The sequence below is a fragment of the Ammospiza nelsoni genome, chromosome 6 (genome assembly GCF_027579445.1).
Source record: "Ammospiza nelsoni isolate bAmmNel1 chromosome 6, bAmmNel1.pri, whole genome shotgun sequence".
NCBI classification, from domain to species: Eukaryota; Metazoa; Chordata; class Aves; order Passeriformes; family Passerellidae; genus Ammospiza; species Ammospiza nelsoni.
Genome location: NC_080638.1, coordinates 4,854,583 through 4,874,998, shown reverse-complemented (window position 1 = coordinate 4,874,998; position 20,416 = coordinate 4,854,583).

The following is a 20,416-nucleotide window of genomic DNA, read 5'->3' as shown; positions in this document are numbered from 1 at the left end:
TCCTTCTTCACCTTTCCGATGCTGCCGCTCTCTCCGGCTCCCGGAGCCGAAGAAGCGGCTTCTTCGCGCAAAGACGATTGTACCGCTCACAGTGCTCTCTTAGCGCCGCTTCTGCCGAAAGAAGCCCGGCAGCGGCTCTTAGCTCCGGAGAGCATCGTACCTTCGTCTTTAGCGTCTTTTGTGGTCTACATCCTAGCAGAAAGCTTTTCCACTCTGTCTGGCAAGGAAAACCTGCGGGAGCACAGAAAACATCTCCCATCGTCTTCTGGACGTTGCACGGAGGTCTGCCAAGTGTTTGGCATGAAGGAAAGAAAAGTTGTCCAAAACAGCTTCCATTCGAAGATTCATGTGATTGGAAACGTCAGGAAAGTGTAAGGTACTGTTTTCTATCAGTTGGCAAGCTGCGCACACAATCCCAGTGTTGTACAGCTTCCTTCTTCAGTTTTCCGATGCTGCCGCTCTCTCCGGCTCCCGGAACCGAAGAAGCGGCTTCTTCGCGCAAAGACGATTGTACCGCTCACAGTGCTCTCTTAGCGCCGCTTCTGCCGAAAGAAGCCCGGCAGCGGCTCTTAGCTCCGGAGAGCATCGTACCTTCGTCTTTAGCGTCTTTTGTGGTCTACATCCTAGCAGAAAGCTTTTCCACTCTGTCTGGCAAGGAAAACCTGCGGGAGCACAGAAAACATCTCCCATCGTCTTCTGGACGTTGCACGGAGGTCTGCCAAGTGTTTGGCATGAAGGAAAGAAAAGTTGTCCAAAACAGCTTCCAATCGAATATTCATGTGATTGGAAACGTCAGGAAAGTGTAAGGTACTGTTTTCTATCAGTTGGCAAGCTGCGCACACAATCCCAGTGTTGTACAGCTTCCTTCTTCACCTTTGCGATGCTGCCGCTCTCTCCGGCTCCCGGAGCCGAAGAAGCGGCTTCTTCGCGCAAAGACGATTGTACCGCTCACAGTGCTCTCTTAGCGCCGCTTCTGCCGAAAGAAGCCCGGCAGCGGCTCTTAGCTCCGGAGAGCATCGTACCTTCGTCTTTAGCGTCTTTTGTGGTCTACATCCTAGCAGAAAGCTTTTCCACTCTGTCTGGCAAGGAAAACCTGCGCGAGCACAGAAAACATCTCCCATCGTCTTCTGGACGTTGCACGGAGGTCTGCCAAGTGTTTGGCATGAAGGAAAGAAAAGTTGTCCAAAACAGCTTCCAATCGAAGATTCATGTGATTGGAAACGTCAGGAAAGTGTAAGGTACTGTTTTCTATCAGTTGGCAAGCTGCGCACACAATCCCAGTGTTGTACAGCTTCCTTCTTCACCTTTGCGATGCTGCCGCTCTCTCCGGCTCCCGGAGCCGAAGAAGCGGCTTCTTCGCGCAAAGACGATTGTACCGCTCACAGTGCTCTCTTAGCGCCGCTTCTGCCGAAAGAAGCCCGGCAGCGGCTCTTAGCTCCGGAGAGCATCGTACCTTCGTCTTTAGCGTCTTTTGTGGTCTACATCCTAGCAGAAAGCTTTTCCACTCTGTCTGGCAAGGAAAACCTGCGGGAGCACAGAAAACATCTCCCATCGTCTTCTGGACGTTGCACGGAGGTCTGCCAAGTGTTTGGCATGAAGGAAAGAAAAGTTGTCCAAAACAGCTTCCAATCGAAGATTCATGTGATTGGAAACGTCAGGAAAGTGTAAGGTACTGTTTTCTATCAGTTGGCAAGCTGCGCACACAATCCCAGTGTTGTACAGCTTCCTTCTTCACCTTTCCGATGCTGCCGCTCTCTCCGGCTCCCGGAGCCGAAGAAGCGGCTTCTTCGCGCAAAGACGATTGTACCGCTCACAGTGCTCTCTTAGCGCCGCTTCTGCCGAAAGAAGCCCGGCAGCGGCTCTTAGCTCCGGAGAGCATCGTACCTTCGTCTTTAGCGTCTTTTGTGGTCTACATCCTAGCAGAAAGCTTTTCCACTCTGTCTGGCAAGGAAAACCTGCGGGAGCACAGAAAACATCTCCCATCGTCTTCTGGACGTTGCACGGAGGTCTGCCAAGTGTTTGGCATGAAGGAAAGAAAAGTTGTCCAAAACAGCTTCCAATCGAATATTCATGTGATTGGAAACGTCAGGAAAGTGTAAGGTACTGTTTTCTATCAGTTGGCAAGCTGCGCACACAATCCCAGTGTTGTACAGCTTCCTTCTTCACCTTTCCGATGCTGCCGCTCTCTCCGGCTCCCGGAGCCGAAGAAGCGGCTTCTTCGCGCAAAGACGATTGTACCGCTCACAGTGCTCTCTTAGCGCCGCTTCTGCCGAAAGAAGCCCGGCAGCGGCTCTTAGCTCCGGAGAGCATCGTACCTTCGTCTTTAGCGTCTTTTGTGGTCTACATCCTAGCAGAAAGCTTTTCCACTATGTCTGGCAAGGAAAACCTGCGGGAGCACAGAAAACATCTCCCATCGTCTTCTGGACGTTGCACGGAGGTCTGCCAAGTGTTTGGCATGAAGGAAAGAAAAGTTGTCCAAAACAGCTTCCAATCGAATATTCATGTGATTGGAAACGTCAGGAAAGTGTAAGGTACTGTTTTCTATCAGTTGGCAAGCTGCGCACACAATCCCAGTGCAATACAGCTTCCTTCTTCACCTTTGCGATGCTGCCGCTCTCTCCGGCTCCCGGAGCCGAAGAAGCGGCTTCTTCGCGCAAAGACGATTGTACCGCTCACAGTGCTCTCTTAGCGCCGCTTCTGCCGAAAGAAGCCCGGCAGCGGCTCTTAGCTCCGGAGAGCATCGTACCTTCGTCTTTAGCGTCTTTTGTGGTCTACATCCTAGCAGAAAGCTTTTCCACTCTGTCTGGCAAGGAAAACCTGCGGGAGCACAGAAAACATCTCCCATCGTCTTCTGGACGTTGCACGGAGGTCTGCCAAGTGTTTGGCATGAAGGAAAGAAAAGTTGTCCAAAACAGCTTCCAATCGAATATTCATGTGATTGGAAACGTCAGGAAAGTGTAAGGTACTGTTTTCTATCAGTTGGCAAGCTGCGCACACAATCCCAGTGTTGTACAGCTTCCTTCTTCACCTTTGCGATGCTGCCGCTCTCTCCGGCTCCCGGAGCCGAAGAAGCGGCTTCTTCGCGCAAAGACGATTGTACCGCTCACAGTGCTCTCTTAGCGCCGCTTCTGCCGAAAGAAGCCCGGCAGCGGCTCTTAGCTCCGGAGAGCATCGTACCTTCGTCTTTAGCGTCTTTTGTGGTCTACATCCTAGCAGAAAGCTTTTCCACTCTGTCTGGCAAGGAAAACCTGCGGGAGCACAGAAAACATCTCCCATCATCTTCTGGACGTTGCACGGAGGTCTGCCAAGTGTTTGGCATGAAGGAAAGAAAAGTTGTCCAAAACAGCTTCCAATCGAAGATTCATGTGATTGGAAACGTCAGGAAAGTGTAAGGTACTGTTTTCTATCAGTTGGCAAGCTGCGCACACAATCCCAGTGTTGTACAGCTTCCTTCTTCACCTTTGCGATGCTGCCGCTCTCTCCGGCTCCCGGAGCCGAAGAAGCGGCTTCTTCGCGCAAAGACGATTGTACCGCTCACAGTGCTCTCTTAGCGCCGCTTCTGCCGAAAGAAGCCCGGCCGCGGCTCTTAGCTCCGGAGAGCATCGTACCTGCGTCTTTAGCGTCTTTTGTGGTCTACATCCTAGCAGAAAGCTTTTCCACTCTGTCTGGCAAGGAAAACCTGCGGGAGCACAGAAAACATCTCCCATCGTCTTCTGGACGTTGCACGGAGGTCTGCCAAGTGTTTGGCATGAAGGAAAGAAAAGTTGTCCAAAACAGCTTCCATTCGAAGATTCATGTGATTGGAAACGTCAGGAAAGTGTAAGGTACTGTTTTCTATCAGTTGGCAAGCTGCGCACACAATCCCAGTGTTGTACAGCTTCCTTCTTCACCTTTGCGATGCTGCCGCTCTCTCCGGCTCCCGGAGCCGAAGAAGCGGCTTCTTCGCGCAAAGACGATTGTACCGCTCACAGTGCTCTCTTAGCGCCGCTTCTGCCGAAAGAAGCCCGGCAGCGGCTCTTAGCTCCGGAGAGCATCGTACCTTCGTCTTTAGCGTCTTTTGTGGTCTACATCCTAGCAGAAAGCTTTTCCACTCTGTCTGGCAAGGAAAACCTGCGGGAGCACAGAAAACATCTCCCATCGTCTTCTGGACGTTGCACGGAGGTCTGCCAAGTGTTTGGCATGAAGGAAAGAAAAGTTGTCCAAAACAGCTTCCAATCGAAGATTCATGTGATTGGAAACGTCAGGAAAGTGTAAGGTACTGTTTTCTATCAGTTGGCAAGCTGCGCACACAATCCCAGTGTTGTACAGCTTCCTTCTTCACCTTTCCGATGCTGCCGCTCTCTCCGGCTCCCGGAGCCGAAGAAGCGGCTTCTTCGCGCAAAGACGATTGTACCGCTCACAGTGCTCTCTTAGCGCCGCTTCTGCCGAAAGAAGCCCGGCAGCGGCTCTTAGCTCCGGAGAGCATCGTACCTTCGTCTTTAGCGTCTTTTGTGGTCTACATCCTAGCAGAAAGCTTTTCCACTCTGTCTGGCAAGGAAAACCTGCGGGAGCACAGAAAACATCTCCCATCATCTTCTGGACGTTGCACGGAGGTCTGCCAAGTGTTTGGCATGAAGGAAAGAAAAGTTGTCCAAAACAGCTTCCATTCGAAGATTCATGTGATTGGAAACGTCAGGAAAGTGTAAGGTACTGTTTTCTATCAGTTGGCAAGCTGCGCACACAATCCCAGTGTTGTACAGCTTCCTTCTTCACCTTTCCGATGCTGCCGCTCTCTCCGGCTCCCGGAGCCGAAGAAGCGGCTTCTTCGCGCAAAGACGATTGTACCGCTCACAGTGCTCTCTTAGCGCCGCTTCTGCCGAAAGAAGCCCGGCAGCGGCTCTTAGCTCCGGAGAGCATCGTACCTTCGTCTTTAGCGTCTTTTGTGGTCTACATCCTAGCAGAAAGCTTTTCCACTCTGTCTGGCAAGGAAAACCTGCGGGAGCACAGAAAACATCTCCCATCGTCTTCTGGACGTTGCACGGAGGTCTGCCAAGTGTTTGGCATGAAGGAAAGAAAAGTTGTCCAAAACAGCTTCCAATCGAATATTCATGTGATTGGAAACGTCAGGAAAGTGTAAGGTACTGTTTTCTATCAGTTGGCAAGCTGCGCACACAATCCCAGTGTTGTACAGCTTCCTTCTTCACCTTTGCGATGCTGCCGCTCTCTCCGGCTCCCGGAGCCGAAGAAGCGGCTTCTTCGCGCAAAGACGATTGTACCGCTCACAGTGCTCTCTTAGCGCCGCTTCTGCCGAAAGAAGCCCGGCAGCGGCTCTTAGCTCCGGAGAGCATCGTACCTTCGTCTTTAGCGTCTTTTGTGGTCTACATCCTAGCAGAAAGCTTTTCCACTATGTCTGGCAAGGAAAACCTGCGGGAGCACAGAAAACATCTCCCATCGTCTTCTGGACGTTGCACGGAGGTCTGCCAAGTGTTTGGCATGAAGGAAAGAAAAGTTGTCCAAAACAGCTTCCAATCGAATATTCATGTGATTGGAAACGTCAGGAAAGTGTAAGGTACTGTTTTCTATCAGTTGGCAAGCTGCGCACACAATCCCAGTGTTGTACAGCTTCCTTCTTCACCTTTGCGATGCTGCCGCTCTCTCCGGCTCCCGGAGCCGAAGAAGCGGCTTCTTCGCGCAAAGACGATTGTACCGCTCACAGTGCTCTCTTAGCGCCGCTTCTGCCGAAAGAAGCCCGGCAGCGGCTCTTAGCTCCGGAGAGCATCGTACCTTCGTCTTTAGCGTCTTTTGTGGTCTACATCCTAGCAGAAAGCTTTTCCACTCTGTCTGGCAAGGAAAACCTGCGGGAGCACAGAAAACATCTCCCATCGTCTTCTGGACGTTGCACGGAGGTCTGCCAAGTGTTTGGCATGAAGGAAAGAAAAGTTGTCCAAAACAGCTTCCAATCGAAGATTCATGTGATTGGAAACGTCAGGAAAGTGTAAGGTACTGTTTTCTATCAGTTGGCAAGCTGCGCACACAATCCCAGTGTTGTACAGCTTCCTTCTTCACCTTTGCGATGCTGCCGCTCTCTCCGGCTCCCGGAGCCGAAGAAGCGGCTTCTTCGCGCAAAGACGATTGTACCGCTCACAGTGCTCTCTTAGCGCCGCTTCTGCTGAAAAAAGCCCGGCAGCGGCTCTTAGCTCCGGAGAGCATCGTACCTTCGTCTTTAGCGTCTTTTGTGGTCTACATCCTAGCAGAAAGCTTTTCCACTCTGTCTGGCAAGGAAAACCTGCGGGAGCACAGAAAACATCTCCCATCGTCTTCTGGACGTTGCACGGAGGTCTGCCAAGTGTTTGGCATGAAGGAAAGAAAAGTTGTCCAAAACAGCTTCCAATCGAAGATTCATGTGATTGGAAACGTCAGGAAAGTGTAAGGTACTGTTTTCTATCAGTTGGCAAGCTGCGCACACAATCCCAGTGTTGTACAGCTTCCTTCTTCACCTTTGCGATACTGCCGCTCTCTCCGGCTCCCGGAGCCGAAGAAGCGGCTTCTTCGCGCAAAGACGATTGTACCGCTCACAGTGCTCTCTTAGCGCCGCTTCTGCCGAAAGAAGCCCGGCCGCGGCTCTTAGCTCCGGAGAGCATCGTACCTGCGTCTTTAGCGTCTTTTGTGGTCTACATCCTAGCAGAAAGCTTTTCCACTCTGTCTGGCAAGGAAAACCTGCGGGAGCACAGAAAACATCTCCCATCGTCTTCTAGACGTTGCACGGAGGTCTGCCAAGTGTTTGGCATGAAGGAAAGTAAAGTTGTCCAAAACAGCTTCCATTCGAAGATTCATGTGATTGGAAACGTCAGGAAAGTGTAAGGTACTGTTTTCTATCAGTTGGCAAGCTGCGCACACAATCCCAGTGTTGTACAGCTTCCTTCTTCACCTTTCCGATGCTGCCGCTCTCTCCGGCTCCCGGAGCCGAAGAAGCGGCTTCTTCGCGCAAAGACGATTGTACCGCTCACAGTGCTCTCTTAGCGCCGCTTCTGCCGAAAGAAGCCCGGCAGCGGCTCTTAGCTCCGGAGAGCATCGTACCTTCGTCTTTAGCGTCTTTTGTGGTCTACATCCTAGCAGAAAGCTTTTCCACTCTGTCTGGCAAGGAAAACCTGCGGGAGCACAGAAAACATCTCCCATCGTCTTCTGGACGTTGCACGGAGGTCTGCCAAGTGTTTGGCATGAAGGAAAGAAAAGTTGTCCAAAACAGCTTCCAATCGAAGATTCATGTGATTGGAAACGTCAGGAAAGTGTAAGGTACTGTTTTCTATCAGTTGGCAAGCTGCGCACACAATCCCAGTGTTGTACAGCTTCCTTCTTCACCTTTGCGATGCTGCCGCTCTCTCCGGCTCCCGGAGCCGAAGAAGCGGCTTCTTCGCGCAAAGACGATTGTACCGCTCACAGTGCTCTCTTAGCGCCGCTTCTGCCGAAAGAAGCCCGGCAGCGGCTCTTAGCTCCGGAGAGCATCGTACCTTCGTCTTTAGCGTCTTTTGTGGTCTACATCCTAGCAGAAAGCTTTTCCACTCTGTCTGGCAAGGAAAACCTGCGGGAGCACAGAAAACATCTCCCATCGTCTTCTGGACGTTGCACGGAGGTCTGCCAAGTGTTTGGCATGAAGGAAAGAAAAGTTGTCCAAAACAGCTTCCATTCGAAGATTCATGTGATTGGAAACGTCAGGAAAGTGTAAGGTACTGTTTTCTATCAGTTGGCAAGCTGCGCACACAATCCCAGTGTTGTACAGCTTCCTTCTTCACCTTTGCGATGCTGCCGCTCTCTCCGGCTCCCGGAGCCGAAGAAGCGGCTTCTTCGCGCAAAGACGATTGTACCGCTCACAGTGCTCTCTTAGCGCCGCTTCTGCCGAAAGAAGCCCGGCAGCGGCTCTTAGCTCCGGAGAGCATCGTACCTTCGTCTTTAGCGTCTTTTGTGGTCTACATCCTAGCAGAAAGCTTTTCCACTCTGTCTGGCAAGGAAAACCTGCGGGAGCACAGAAAACATCTCCCATCGTCTTCTGGACGTTGCACGGAGGTCTGCCAAGTGTTTGGCATGAAGGAAAGAAAAGTTGTCCAAAACAGCTTCCAATCGAAGATTCATGTGATTGGAAACGTCAGGAAAGTGTAAGGTACTGTTTTCTATCAGTTGGCAAGCTGCGCACACAATCCCAGTGTTGTACAGCTTCCTTCTTCACCTTTCCGATGCTGCCGCTCTCTCCGGCTCCCGGAGCCGAAGAAGCGGCTTCTTCGCGCAAAGACGATTGTACCGCTCACAGTGCTCTCTTAGCGCCGCTTCTGCCGAAAGAAGCCCGGCAGCGGCTCTTAGCTCCGGAGAGCATCGTACCTTCGTCTTTAGCGTCTTTTGTGGTCTACATCCTAGCAGAAAGCTTTTCCACTCTGTCTGGCAAGGAAAACCTGCGGGAGCACAGAAAACATCTCCCATCGTCTTCTGGACGTTGCACGGAGGTCTGCCAAGTGTTTGGCATGAAGGAAAGAAAAGTTGTCCAAAACAGCTTCCAATCGAAGATTCATGTGATTGGAAACGTCAGGAAAGTGTAAGGTACTGTTTTCTATCAGTTGGCAAGCTGCGCACACAATCCCAGTGTTGTACAGCTTCCTTCTTCACCTTTGCGATGCTGCCGCTCTCTCCGGCTCCCGGAGCCGAAGAAGCGGCTTCTTCGCGCAAAGACGATTGTACCGCTCACAGTGCTCTCTTAGCGCCGCTTCTGCCGAAAGAAGCCCGGCAGCGGCTCTTAGCTCCGGAGAGCATCGTACCTTCGTCTTTAGCGTCTTTTGTGGTCTACATCCTAGCAGAAAGCTTTTCCACTCTGTCTGGCAAGGAAAACCTGCGGGAGCACAGAAAACATCTCCCATCGTCTTCTGGACGTTGCACGGAGGTCTGCCAAGTGTTTGGCATGAAGGAAAGAAAAGTTGTCCAAAACAGCTTCCAATCGAAGATTCATGTGATTGGAAACGTCAGGAAAGTGTAAGGTACTGTTTTCTATCAGTTGGCAAGCTGCGCACACAATCCCAGTGTTGTACAGCTTCCTTCTTCACCTTTCCGATGCTGCCGCTCTCTCCGGCTCCCGGAGCCGAAGAAGCGGCTTCTTCGCGCAAAGACGATTGTACCGCTCACAGTGCTCTCTTAGCGCCGCTTCTGCCGAAAGAAGCCCGGCAGCGGCTCTTAGCTCCGGAGAGCATCGTACCTTCGTCTTTAGCGTCTTTTGTGGTCTACATCCTAGCAGAAAGCTTTTCCACTCTGTCTGGCAAGGAAAACCTGCGCGAGCACAGAAAACATCTCCCATCGTCTTCTGGACGTTGCACGGAGGTCTGCCAAGTGTTTGGCATGAAGGAAAGAAAAGTTGTCCAAAACAGCTTCCAATCGAAGATTCATGTGATTGGAAACGTCAGGAAAGTGTAAGGTACTGTTTTCTATCAGTTGGCAAGCTGCGCACACAATCCCAGTGTTGTACAGCTTCCTTCTTCACCTTTCCGATGCTGCCGCTCTCTCCGGCTCCCGGAGCCGAAGAAGCGGCTTCTTCGCGCAAAGACGATTGTACCGCTCACAGTGCTCTCTTAGCGCCGCTTCTGCCGAAAGAAGCCCGGCAGCGGCTCTTAGCTCCGGAGAGCATCGTACCTTCGTCTTTAGCGTCTTTTGTGGTCTACATCCTAGCAGAAAGCTTTTCCACTCTGTCTGGCAAGGAAAACCTGCGGGAGCACAGAAAACATCTCCCATCGTCTTCTGGACGTTGCACGGAGGTCTGCCAAGTGTTTGGCATGAAGGAAAGAAAAGTTGTCCAAAACAGCTTCCAATCGAAGATTCATGTGATTGGAAACGTCAGGAAAGTGTAAGGTACTGTTTTCTATCAGTTGGCAAGCTGCGCACACAATCCCAGTGTTGTACAGCTTCCTTCTTCACCTTTGCGATGCTGCCGCTCTCTCCGGCTCCCGGAGCCGAAGAAGCGGCTTCTTCGCGCAAAGACGATTGTACCGCTCACAGTGCTCTCTTAGCGCCGCTTCTGCCGAAAGAAGCCCGGCAGCGGCTCTTAGCTCCGGAGAGCATCGTACCTTCGTCTTTAGCGTCTTTTGTGGTCTACATCCTAGCAGAAAGCTTTTCCACTCTGTCTGGCAAGGAAAACCTGCGGGAGCACAGAAAACATCTCCCATCGTCTTCTGGACGTTGCACGGAGGTCTGCCAAGTGTTTGGCATGAAGGAAAGAAAAGTTGTCCAAAACAGCTTCCAATCGAAGATTCATGTGATTGGAAACGTCAGGAAAGTGTAAGGTACTGTTTTCTATCAGTTGGCAAGCTGCGCACACAATCCCAGTGTTGTACAGCTTCCTTCTTCACCTTTGCGATGCTGCCGCTCTCTCCGGCTCCCGGAGCCGAAGAAGCGGCTTCTTCGCGCAAAGACGATTGTACCGCTCACAGTGCTCTCTTAGCGCCGCTTCTGCCGAAAGAAGCCCGGCAGCGGCTCTTAGCTCCGGAGAGCATCGTACCTTCGTCTTTAGCGTCTTTTGTGGTCTACATCCTAGCAGAAAGCTTTTCCACTCTGTCTGGCAAGGAAAACCTGCGGGAGCACAGAAAACATCTCCCATCGTCTTCTGGACGTTGCACGGAGGTCTGCCAAGTGTTTGGCATGAAGGAAAGAAAAGTTGTCCAAAACAGCTTCCAATCGAATATTCATGTGATTGGAAACGTCAGGAAAGTGTAAGGTACTGTTTTCTATCAGTTGGCAAGCTGCGCACACAATCCCAGTGTTGTACAGCTTCCTTCTTCACCTTTCCGATGCTGCCGCTCTCTCCGGCTCCCGGAGCCGAAGAAGCGGCTTCTTCGCGCAAAGACGATTGTACCGCTCACAGTGCTCTCTTAGCGCCGCTTCTGCTGAAAAAAGCCCGGCAGCGGCTCTTAGCTCCGGAGAGCATCGTACCTTCGTCTTTAGCGTCTTTTGTGGTCTACATCCTAGCAGAAAGCTTTTCCACTCTGTCTGGCAAGGAAAACCTGCGGGAGCACAGAAAACATCTCCCATCGTCTTCTGGACGTTGCACGGAGGTCTGCCAAGTGTTTGGCATGAAGGAAAGAAAAGTTGTCCAAAACAGCTTCCAATCGAAGATTCATGTGATTGGAAACGTCAGGAAAGTGTAAGGTACTGTTTTCTATCAGTTGGCAAGCTGCGCACACAATCCCAGTGTTGTACAGCTTCCTTCTTCACCTTTCTGATGCTGCCGCTCTCTCCGGCTCCCGGAGCCGAAGAAGCGGCTTCTTCGCGCAAAGACGATTGTACCGCTCACAGTGCTCTCTTAGCGCCGCTTCTGCCGAAAGAAGCCCGGCAGCGGCTCTTAGCTCCGGAGAGCATCGTACCTTCGTCTTTAGCGTCTTTTGTGGTCTACATCCTAGCAGAAAGCTTTTCCACTCTGTCTGGCAAGGAAAACCTGCGGGAGCACAGAAAACATCTCCCATCGTCTTCTGGACGTTGCACGGAGGTCTGCCAAGTGTTTGGCATGAAGGAAAGAAAAGTTGTCCAAAACAGCTTCCAATCGAATATTCATGTGATTGGAAACGTCAGGAAAGTGTAAGGTACTGTTTTCTATCAGTTGGCAAGCTGCGCACACAATCCCAGTGTTGTACAGCTTCCTTCTTCACCTTTCCGATGCTGCCGCTCTCTCCGGCTCCCGGAGCCGAAGAAGCGGCTTCTTCGCGCAAAGACGATTGTACCGCTCACAGTGCTCTCTTAGCGCCGCTTCTGCCGAAAGAAGCCCGGCAGCGCCTCTTAGCTCCGGAGAGCATCGTACCTTCGTCTTTAGCGTCTTTTGTGGTCTACATCCTAGCAGAAAGCTTTTCCACTCTGTCTGGCAAGGAAAACCTGCGGGAGCACAGAAAACATCTCCCATCGTCTTCTGGACGTTGCACGGAGGTCTGCCAAGTGTTTGGCATGAAGGAAAGAAAAGTTGTCCAAAACAGCTTCCAATCGAAGATTCATGTGATTGGAAACGTCAGGAAAGTGTAAGGTACTGTTTTCTATCAGTTGGCAAGCTGCGCACACAATCCCAGTGTTGTACAGCTTCCTTCTTCACCTTTCCGATGCTGCCGCTCTCTCCGGCTCCCGGAGCCGAAGAAGCGGCTTCTTCGCGCAAAGACGATTGTACCGCTCACAGTGCTCTCTTAGCGCCGCTTCTGCCGAAAGAAGCCCGGCAGCGGCTCTTAGCTCCGGAGAGCATCGTACCTTCGTCTTTAGCGTCTTTTGTGGTCTACATCCTAGCAGAAAGCTTTTCCACTCTGTCTGGCAAGGAAAACCTGCGGGAGCACAGAAAACATCTCCCATCGTCTTCTGGACGTTGCACGGAGGTCTGCCAAGTGTTTGGCATGAAGGAAAGAAAAGTTGTCCAAAACAGCTTCCAATCGAAGATTCATGTGATTGGAAACGTCAGGAAAGTGTAAGGTACTGTTTTCTATCAGTTGGCAAGCTGCGCACACAATCCCAGTGTTGTACAGCTTCCTTCTTCACCTTTCCGATGCTGCCGCTCTCTCCGGCTCCCGGAGCCGAAGAAGCGGCTTCTTCGCGCAAAGACGATTGTACCGCTCACAGTGCTCTCTTAGCGCCGCTTCTGCCGAAAGAAGCCCGGCAGCGGCTCTTAGCTCCGGAGAGCATCGTACCTTCGTCTTTAGCGTCTTTTGTGGTCTACATCCTAGCAGAAAGCTTTTCCACTCTGTCTGGCAAGGAAAACCTGCGGGAGCACAGAAAACATCTCCCATCGTCTTCTGGACGTTGCACGGAGGTCTGCCAAGTGTTTGGCATGAAGGAAAGAAAAGTTGTCCAAAACAGCTTCCAATCGAAGATTCATGTGATTGGAAACGTCAGGAAAGTGTAAGGTACTGTTTTCTATCACTTGGCAAGCTGCGCACACAATCCCAGTGTTGTACAGCTTCCTTCTTCACCTTTCCGATGCTGCCGCTCTCTCCGGCTCCCGGAGCCGAAGAAGCGGCTTCTTCGCGCAAAGACGATTGTACCGCTCACAGTGCTCTCTTAGCGCCGCTTCTGCCGAAAGAAGCCCGGCAGCGGCTCTTAGCTCCGGAGAGCATCGTACCTTCGTCTTTAGCGTCTTTTGTGGTCTACATCCTAGCAGAAAGCTTTTCCACTCTGTCTGGCAAGGAAAACCTGCGGGAGCACAGAAAACATCTCCCATCGTCTTCTGGACGTTGCACGGAGGTCTGCCAAGTGTTTGGCATGAAGGAAAGAAAAGTTGTCCAAAACAGCTTCCAATCGAATATTCATGTGATTGGAAACGTCAGGAAAGTGTAAGGTACTGTTTTCTATCAGTTGGCAAGCTGCGCACACAATCCCAGTGTTGTACAGCTTCCTTCTTCACCTTTGCGATGCTGCCGCTCTCTCCGGCTCCCGGAGCCGAAGAAGCGGCTTCTTCGCGCAAAGACGATTGTACCGCTCACAGTGCTCTCTTAGCGCCGCTTCTGCCGAAAGAAGCCCGGCAGCGGCTCTTAGCTCCGGAGAGCATCGTACCTTCGTCTTTAGCGTCTTTTGTGGTCTACATCCTAGCAGAAAGCTTTTCCACTCTGTCTGGCAAGGAAAACCTGCGGGAGCACAGAAAACATCTCCCATCGTCTTCTGGACGTTGCACGGAGGTCTGCCAAGTGTTTGGCATGAAGGAAAGAAAAGTTGTCCAAAACAGCTTCCAATCGAAGATTCATGTGATTGGAAACGTCAGGAAAGTGTAAGGTACTGTTTTCTATCAGTTGGCAAGCTGCGCACACAATCCCAGTGTTGTACAGCTTCCTTCTTCACCTTTCCGATGCTGCCGCTCTCTCCGGCTCCCGGAGCCGAAGAAGCGGCTTCTTCGCGCAAAGACGATTGTACCGCTCACAGTGCTCTCTTAGCGCCGCTTCTGCCGAAAGAAGCCCGGCAGCGGCTCTTAGCTCCGGAGAGCATCGTCCCTTCGTCTTTAGCGTCTTTTGTGGTCTACATCCTAGCAGAAAGCTTTTCCACTCTGTCTGGCAAGGAAAACCTGCGGGAGCACAGAAAACATCTCCCATCGTCTTCTGGACGTTGCACGGAGGTCTGCCAAGTGTTTGGCATGAAGGAAAGAAAAGTTGTCCAAAACAGCTTCCAATCGAATATTCATGTGATTGGAAACGTCAGGAAAGTGTAAGGTACTGTTTTCTATCAGTTGGCAAGCTGCGCACACAATCCCAGTGTTGTACAGCTTCCTTCTTCAGTTTTCCGATGCTGCCGCTCTCTCCGGCTCCCGGAGCCGAAGAAGCGGCTTCTTCGCGCAAAGACGATTGTACCGCTCACAGTGCTCTCTTAGCGCCGCTTCTGCCGAAAGAAGCCCGGCAGCGGCTCTTAGCTCCGGAGAGCATCGTACCTTCGTCTTTAGCGTCTTTTGTGGTCTACATCCTAGCAGAAAGCTTTTCCACTCTGTCTGGCAAGGAAAACCTGCGGGAGCACAGAAAACATCTCCCATCGTCTTCTGGACGTTGCACGGAGGTCTGCCAAGTGTTTGGCATGAAGGAAAGAAAAGTTGTCCAAAACAGCTTCCAATCGAAGATTCATGTGATTGGAAACGTCAGGAAAGTGTAAGGTACTGTTTTCTATCAGTTGGCAAGCTGCGCACACAATCCCAGTGTTGTACAGCTTCCTTCTTCAGTTTTCCGATGCTGCCGCTCTCTCCGGCTCCCGGAGCCGAAGAAGCGGCTTCTTCGCGCAAAGACGATTGTACCGCTCACAGTGCTCTCTTAGCGCCGCTTCTGCCGAAAGAAGCCCGGCAGCGGCTCTTAGCTCCGGAGAGCATCGTACCTTCGTCTTTAGCGTCTTTTGTGGTCTACATCCTAGCAGAAAGCTTTTCCACTCTGTCTGGCAAGGAAAACCTGCGGGAGCACAGAAAACATCTCCCATCGTCTTCTGGACGTTGCACGGAGGTCTGCCAAGTGTTTGGCATGAAGGAAAGAAAAGTTGTCCAAAACAGCTTCCAATCGAAGATTCATGTGATTGGAAACGTCAGGAAAGTGTAAGGTACTGTTTTCTATCAGTTGGCAAGCTGCGCACACAATCCCAGTGTTGTACAGCTTCCTTCTTCACCTTTGCGATGCTGCCGCTCTCTCCGGCTCCCGGAGCCGAAGAAGCGGCTTCTTCGCGCAAAGACGATTGTACCGCTCACAGTGATCTCTTAGCGCCGCTTCTGCCGAAAGAAGCCCGGCAGCGGCTCTTAGCTCCGGAGAGCATCGTACCTTCGTCTTTAGCGTCTTTTGTGGTCTACATCCTAGCAGAAAGCTTTTCCACTCTGTCTGGCAAGGAAAACCTGCGGGAGCACAGAAAACATCTCCCATCGTCTTCTGGACGTTGCACGGAGGTCTGCCAAGTGTTTGGCATGAAGGAAAGAAAAGTTGTCCAAAACAGCTTCCAATCGAAGATTCATGTGATTGGAAACGTCAGGAAAGTGTAAGGTACTGTTTTCTATCAGTTGGCAAGCTGCGCACACAATCCCAGTGTTGTACAGCTTCCTTCTTCACCTTTCCGATGCTGCCGCTCTCTCCGGCTCCCGGAGCCGAAGAAGCGGCTTCTTCGCGCAAAGACGATTGTACCGCTCACAGTGCTCTCTTAGCGCCGCTTCTGCCGAAAGAAGCCCGGCCGCGGCTCTTAGCTCCGGAGAGCATCGTACCTGCGTCTTTAGCGTCTTTTGTGGTCTACATCCTAGCAGAAAGCTTTTCCACTCTGTCTGGCAAGGAAAACCTGCGGGAGCACAGAAAACATCTCCCATCGTCTTCTGGACGTTGCACGGAGGTCTGCCAAGTGTTTGGCATGAAGGAAAGAAAAGTTGTCCAAAACAGCTTCCATTCGAAGATTCATGTGATTGGAAACGTCAGGAAAGTGTAAGGTACTGTTTTCTATCAGTTGGCAAGCTGCGCACACAATCCCAGTGTTGTACAGCTTCCTTCTTCACCTTTGCGATGCTGCCACTCTCTCCGGCTCCCGGAGCCGAAGAAGCGGCTTCTTCGCGCAAAGACGATTGTACCGCTCACAGTGCTCTCTTAGCGCCGCTTCTGCCGAAAGAAGCCCGGCAGCGGCTCTTAGCTCCGGAGAGCATCGTACCTTCGTCTTTAGCGTCTTTTGTGGTCTACATCCTAGCAGAAAGCTTTTCCACTCTGTCTGGCAAGGAAAACCTGCGGGAGCACAGAAAACATCTCCCATCGTCTTCTGGACGTTGCACGGAGGTCTGCCAAGTGTTTGGCATGAAGGAAAGAAAAGTTGTCCAAAACAGCTTCCAATCGAAGATTCATGTGATTGGAAACGTCAGGAAAGTGTAAGGTACTGTTTTCTATCAGTTGGCAAGCTGCGCACACAATCCCAGTGTTGTACAGCTTCCTTCTTCACCTTTCCGATGCTGCCGCTCTCTCCGGCTCCCGGAGCCGAAGAAGCGGCTTCTTCGCGCAAAGACGATTGTACCGCTCACAGTGCTCTCTTAGCGCCGCTTCTGCCGAAAGAAGCCCGGCAGCGGCTCTTAGCTCCGGAGAGCATCGTACCTTCGTCTTTAGCGTCTTTTGTGGTCTACATCCTAGCAGAAAGCTTTTCCACTCTGTCTGGCAAGGAAAACCTGCGGGAGCACAGAAAACATCTCCCATCGTCTTCTGGACGTTGCACGGAGGTCTGCCAAGTGTTTGGCATGAAGGAAAGAAAAGTTGTCCAAAACAGCTTCCAATCGAAGATTCATGTGATTGGAAACGTCAGGAAAGTGTAAGGTACTGTTTTCTATCAGTTGGCAAGCTGCGCACACAATCCCAGTGTTGTACAGCTTCCTTCTTCACCTTTCCGATGCTGCCACTCTCTCCGGCTCCCGGAGCCGAAGAAGCGGCTTCTTCGCGCAAAGACGATTGTACCGCTCACAGTGCTCTCTTAGCGCCGCTTCTGCCGAAAGAAGCCCGGCAGCGGCTCTTAGCTCCGGAGAGCATCGTACCTGCGTCTTTAGCGTCTTTTGTGGTCTACATCCTAGCAGAAAGCTTTTCCACTCTGTCTGGCAAGGAAAACCTGCGGGAGCACAGAAAACATCTCCCATCGTCTTCTGGACGTTGCACGGAGGTCTGCCAAGTGTTTGGCATGAAGGAAAGAAAAGTTGTCCAAAACAGCTTCTATTCGAAGATTCATGTGATTGGAAACGTCAGGAAAGTGTAAGGTACTGTTTTCTATCAGTTGGCAAGCTGCGCACACAATCCCAGTGTTGTACAGCTTCCTTCTTCACCTTTGCGATGCTGCCGCTCTCTCCGGCTCCCGGAGCCGAAGAAGCGGCTTCTTCGCGCAAAGACGATTGTACCGCTCACAGTGCTCTCTTAGCGCCGCTTCTGCCGAAAGAAGCCCGGCAGCGGCTCTTAGCTCCGGAGAGCATCGTACCTTCGTCTTTAGCGTCTTTTGTGGTCTACATCCTAGCAGAAAGCTTTTCCACTCTGTCTGGCAAGGAAAACCTGCGGGAGCACAGAAAACATCTCCCATCGTGTTCTGGACGTTGCACGGAGGTCTGCCAAGTGTTTGGCATGAAGGAAAGAAAAGTTGTCCAAAACAGCTTCCAATCGAATATTCATGTGATTGGAAACGTCAGGAAAGTGTAAGGTACTGTTTTCTATCAGTTGGCAAGCTGCGCACACAATCCCAGTGTTGTACAGCTTCCTTCTTCACCTTTGCGATGCTGCCGCTCTCTCCGGCTCCCGGAGCCGAAGAAGCGGCTTCTTCGCGCAAAGACGATTGTACCGCTCACAGTGCTCTCTTAGCGCCGCTTCTGCCGAAAGAAGCCCGGCAGCGGCTCTTAGCTCCGGAGAGCATCGTACCTTCGTCTTTAGCGTCTTTTGTGGTCTACATCCTAGCAGAAAGCTTTTCCACTCTGTCTGGCAAGGAAAACCTGCGGGAGCACAGAAAACATCTCCCATCGTCTTCTGGACGTTGCACGGAGGTCTGCCAAGTGTTTGGCATGAAGGAAAGAAAAGTTGTCCAAAACAGCTTCCAATCGAAGATTCATGTGATTGGAAACGTCAGGAAAGTGTAAGGTACTGTTTTCTATCAGTTGGCAAGCTGCGCACACAATCCCAGTGTTGTACAGCTTCCTTCTTCACCTTTCCGATGCTGCCGCTCTCTCCGGCTCCCGGAGCCGAAGAAGCGGCTTCTTCGCGCAAAGACGATTGTACCGCTCACAGTGCTCTCTTAGCACCACTTCTGCCGAAAGAAGCCCGGCAGCGGCTCTTAGCTCCGGAGAGCATCGTACCTGCGTCTTTAGCGTCTTTTGTGGTCTACATCCTAGCAGAAAGCTTTTCCACTCTGTCTGGCAAGGAAAACCTGCGGGAGCACAGAAAACATCTCCCATCGTCTTCTGGACGTTGCACGGAGGTCTGCCAAGTGTTTGGCATGAAGGAAAGAAAAGTTGTCCAAAACAGCTTCCAATCGAATATTCATGTGATTGGAAACGTCAGGAAAGTGTAAGGTACTGTTTTCTATCAGTTGGCAAGCTGCGCACACAATCCCAGTGTTGTACAGCTTCCTTCTTCACCTTTGCGATGCTGCCGCTCTCTCCGGCTCCCGGAGCCGAAGAAGCGGCTTCTTCGCGCAAAGACGATTGTACCGCTCACAGTGCTCTCTTAGCGCCGCTTCTGCCGAAAGAAGCCCGGCAGCGGCTCTTAGCTCCGGAGAGCATCGTACCTTCGTCTTTAGCGTCTTTTGTGGTCTACATCCTAGCAGAAAGCTTTTCCACTCTGTCTGGCAAGGAAAACCTGCGGGAGCACAGAAAACATCTCCCATCGTCTTCTGGACGTTGCACGGAGGTCTGCCAAGTGTTTGGCATGAAGGAAAGAAAAGTTGTCCAAAACAGCTTCCAATCGAAGATTCATGTGATTGGAAACGTCAGGAAAGTGTAAGGTACTGTTTTCTATCAGTTGGCAAGCTGCGCACACAATCCCAGTGTTGTACAGCTTCCTTCTTCACCTTTCCGATGCTGCCGCTCTCTCCGGCTCCCGGAGCCGAAGAAGCGGCTTCTTCGCGCAAAGACGATTGTACCGCTCACAGTGCTCTCTTAGCGCCGCTTCTGCCGAAAGAAGCCCGGCAGCGCCTCTTAGCTCCGGAGAGCATCGTACCTTCGTCTTTAGCGTCTTTTGTGGTCTACATCCTAGCAGAAAGCTTTTCCACTCTGTCTGGCAAGGAAAACCTGCGGGAGCACAGAAAACATCTCCCATCGTCTTCTGGACGTTGCACGGAGGTCTGCCAAGTGTTTGGCATGAAGGAAAGAAAAGTTGTCCAAAACAGCTTCCAATCGAAGATTCATGTGATTGGAAACGTCAGGAAAGTGTAAGGTACTGTTTTCTATCAGTTGGCAAGCTGCGCACACAATCCCAGTGTTGTACAGCTTCCTTCTTCACCTTTGCGATGCTGCCGCTCTCTCCGGCTCCCGGAGCCGAAGAAGCGGCTTCTTCGCGCAAAGACGATTGTACCGCTCACAGTGCTCTCTTAGCGCCGCTTCTGCCGAAAGAAGCCCGGCAGCGGCTCTTAGCTTCGGAGAGCATCGTACCTTCCAATTCAATTTTTTCAGCTCCACAAACCAAATGGTATACTTGCAGCAGTAGGGCGGGACGTTGAATTGGACTTTCTCCTTTTAGAGAGAAGCTAATGAAAAAGTTTCACCGGAATCAGAGCAGGCTGTAAAACAAGAAAAGTGTCATGGAAATAAGCCAGCCTTATCCTCTTAGCCTTGCTTGTTGTGATCGGCCAATAAAGAAATGTGTCAACTCGGTGTTCCTGGGTATCATATCAGTAACAGGTACTTCAGCTGCTGTTCTTCTCTCCTGAAGTTAAGAACAGAATCCAAGGAATTGTGATTCCATGGTCTCAATTCACTCAATATGGTGCCGAAAAGGGAGTGGAAGGGGCACGGGTCAATTAACTTGAATGGCCTATGTAAATCAGCGGCCACTGTTTTTCTGAAGGCTTCAACAGGTTAGTTGCCTATGTTCTTCTTGGAATTGTTTTAATCTTTGGTCATGTTTTTCTTGGGATTCTTTTACCCTTTTCCCATTAGTGCAGCCTTTGCTCTCAAGGCTTTGCTGACATTTCCAGTATCTCGGTAGCCTGGAAAAGTGTTGTCTTGATTGATCACATCATTATTCCCTTCCAAGGGTTGTTTTCCTCAAGTCTCAGTTTGGCTGGTTTTCTGCTAGTTGATTGTCAGAGGGCAGCAGGTGTTTTGTAAGAGCAAGTACACAATGCCATAGCTTGCTTTTCTTTGGATTTGGCCTGTCTAGAAAATGGAATGACTGAACATCTCTGGGAGGCTTTTCTCTCCCCATTAGGTTTCACTGGAAGGAGGGCAGATGCAAATCGTCTACCTAAAGTCTTGGCACGGAAGAAAGTAGTGGTTTGCTGCTGCATAGAG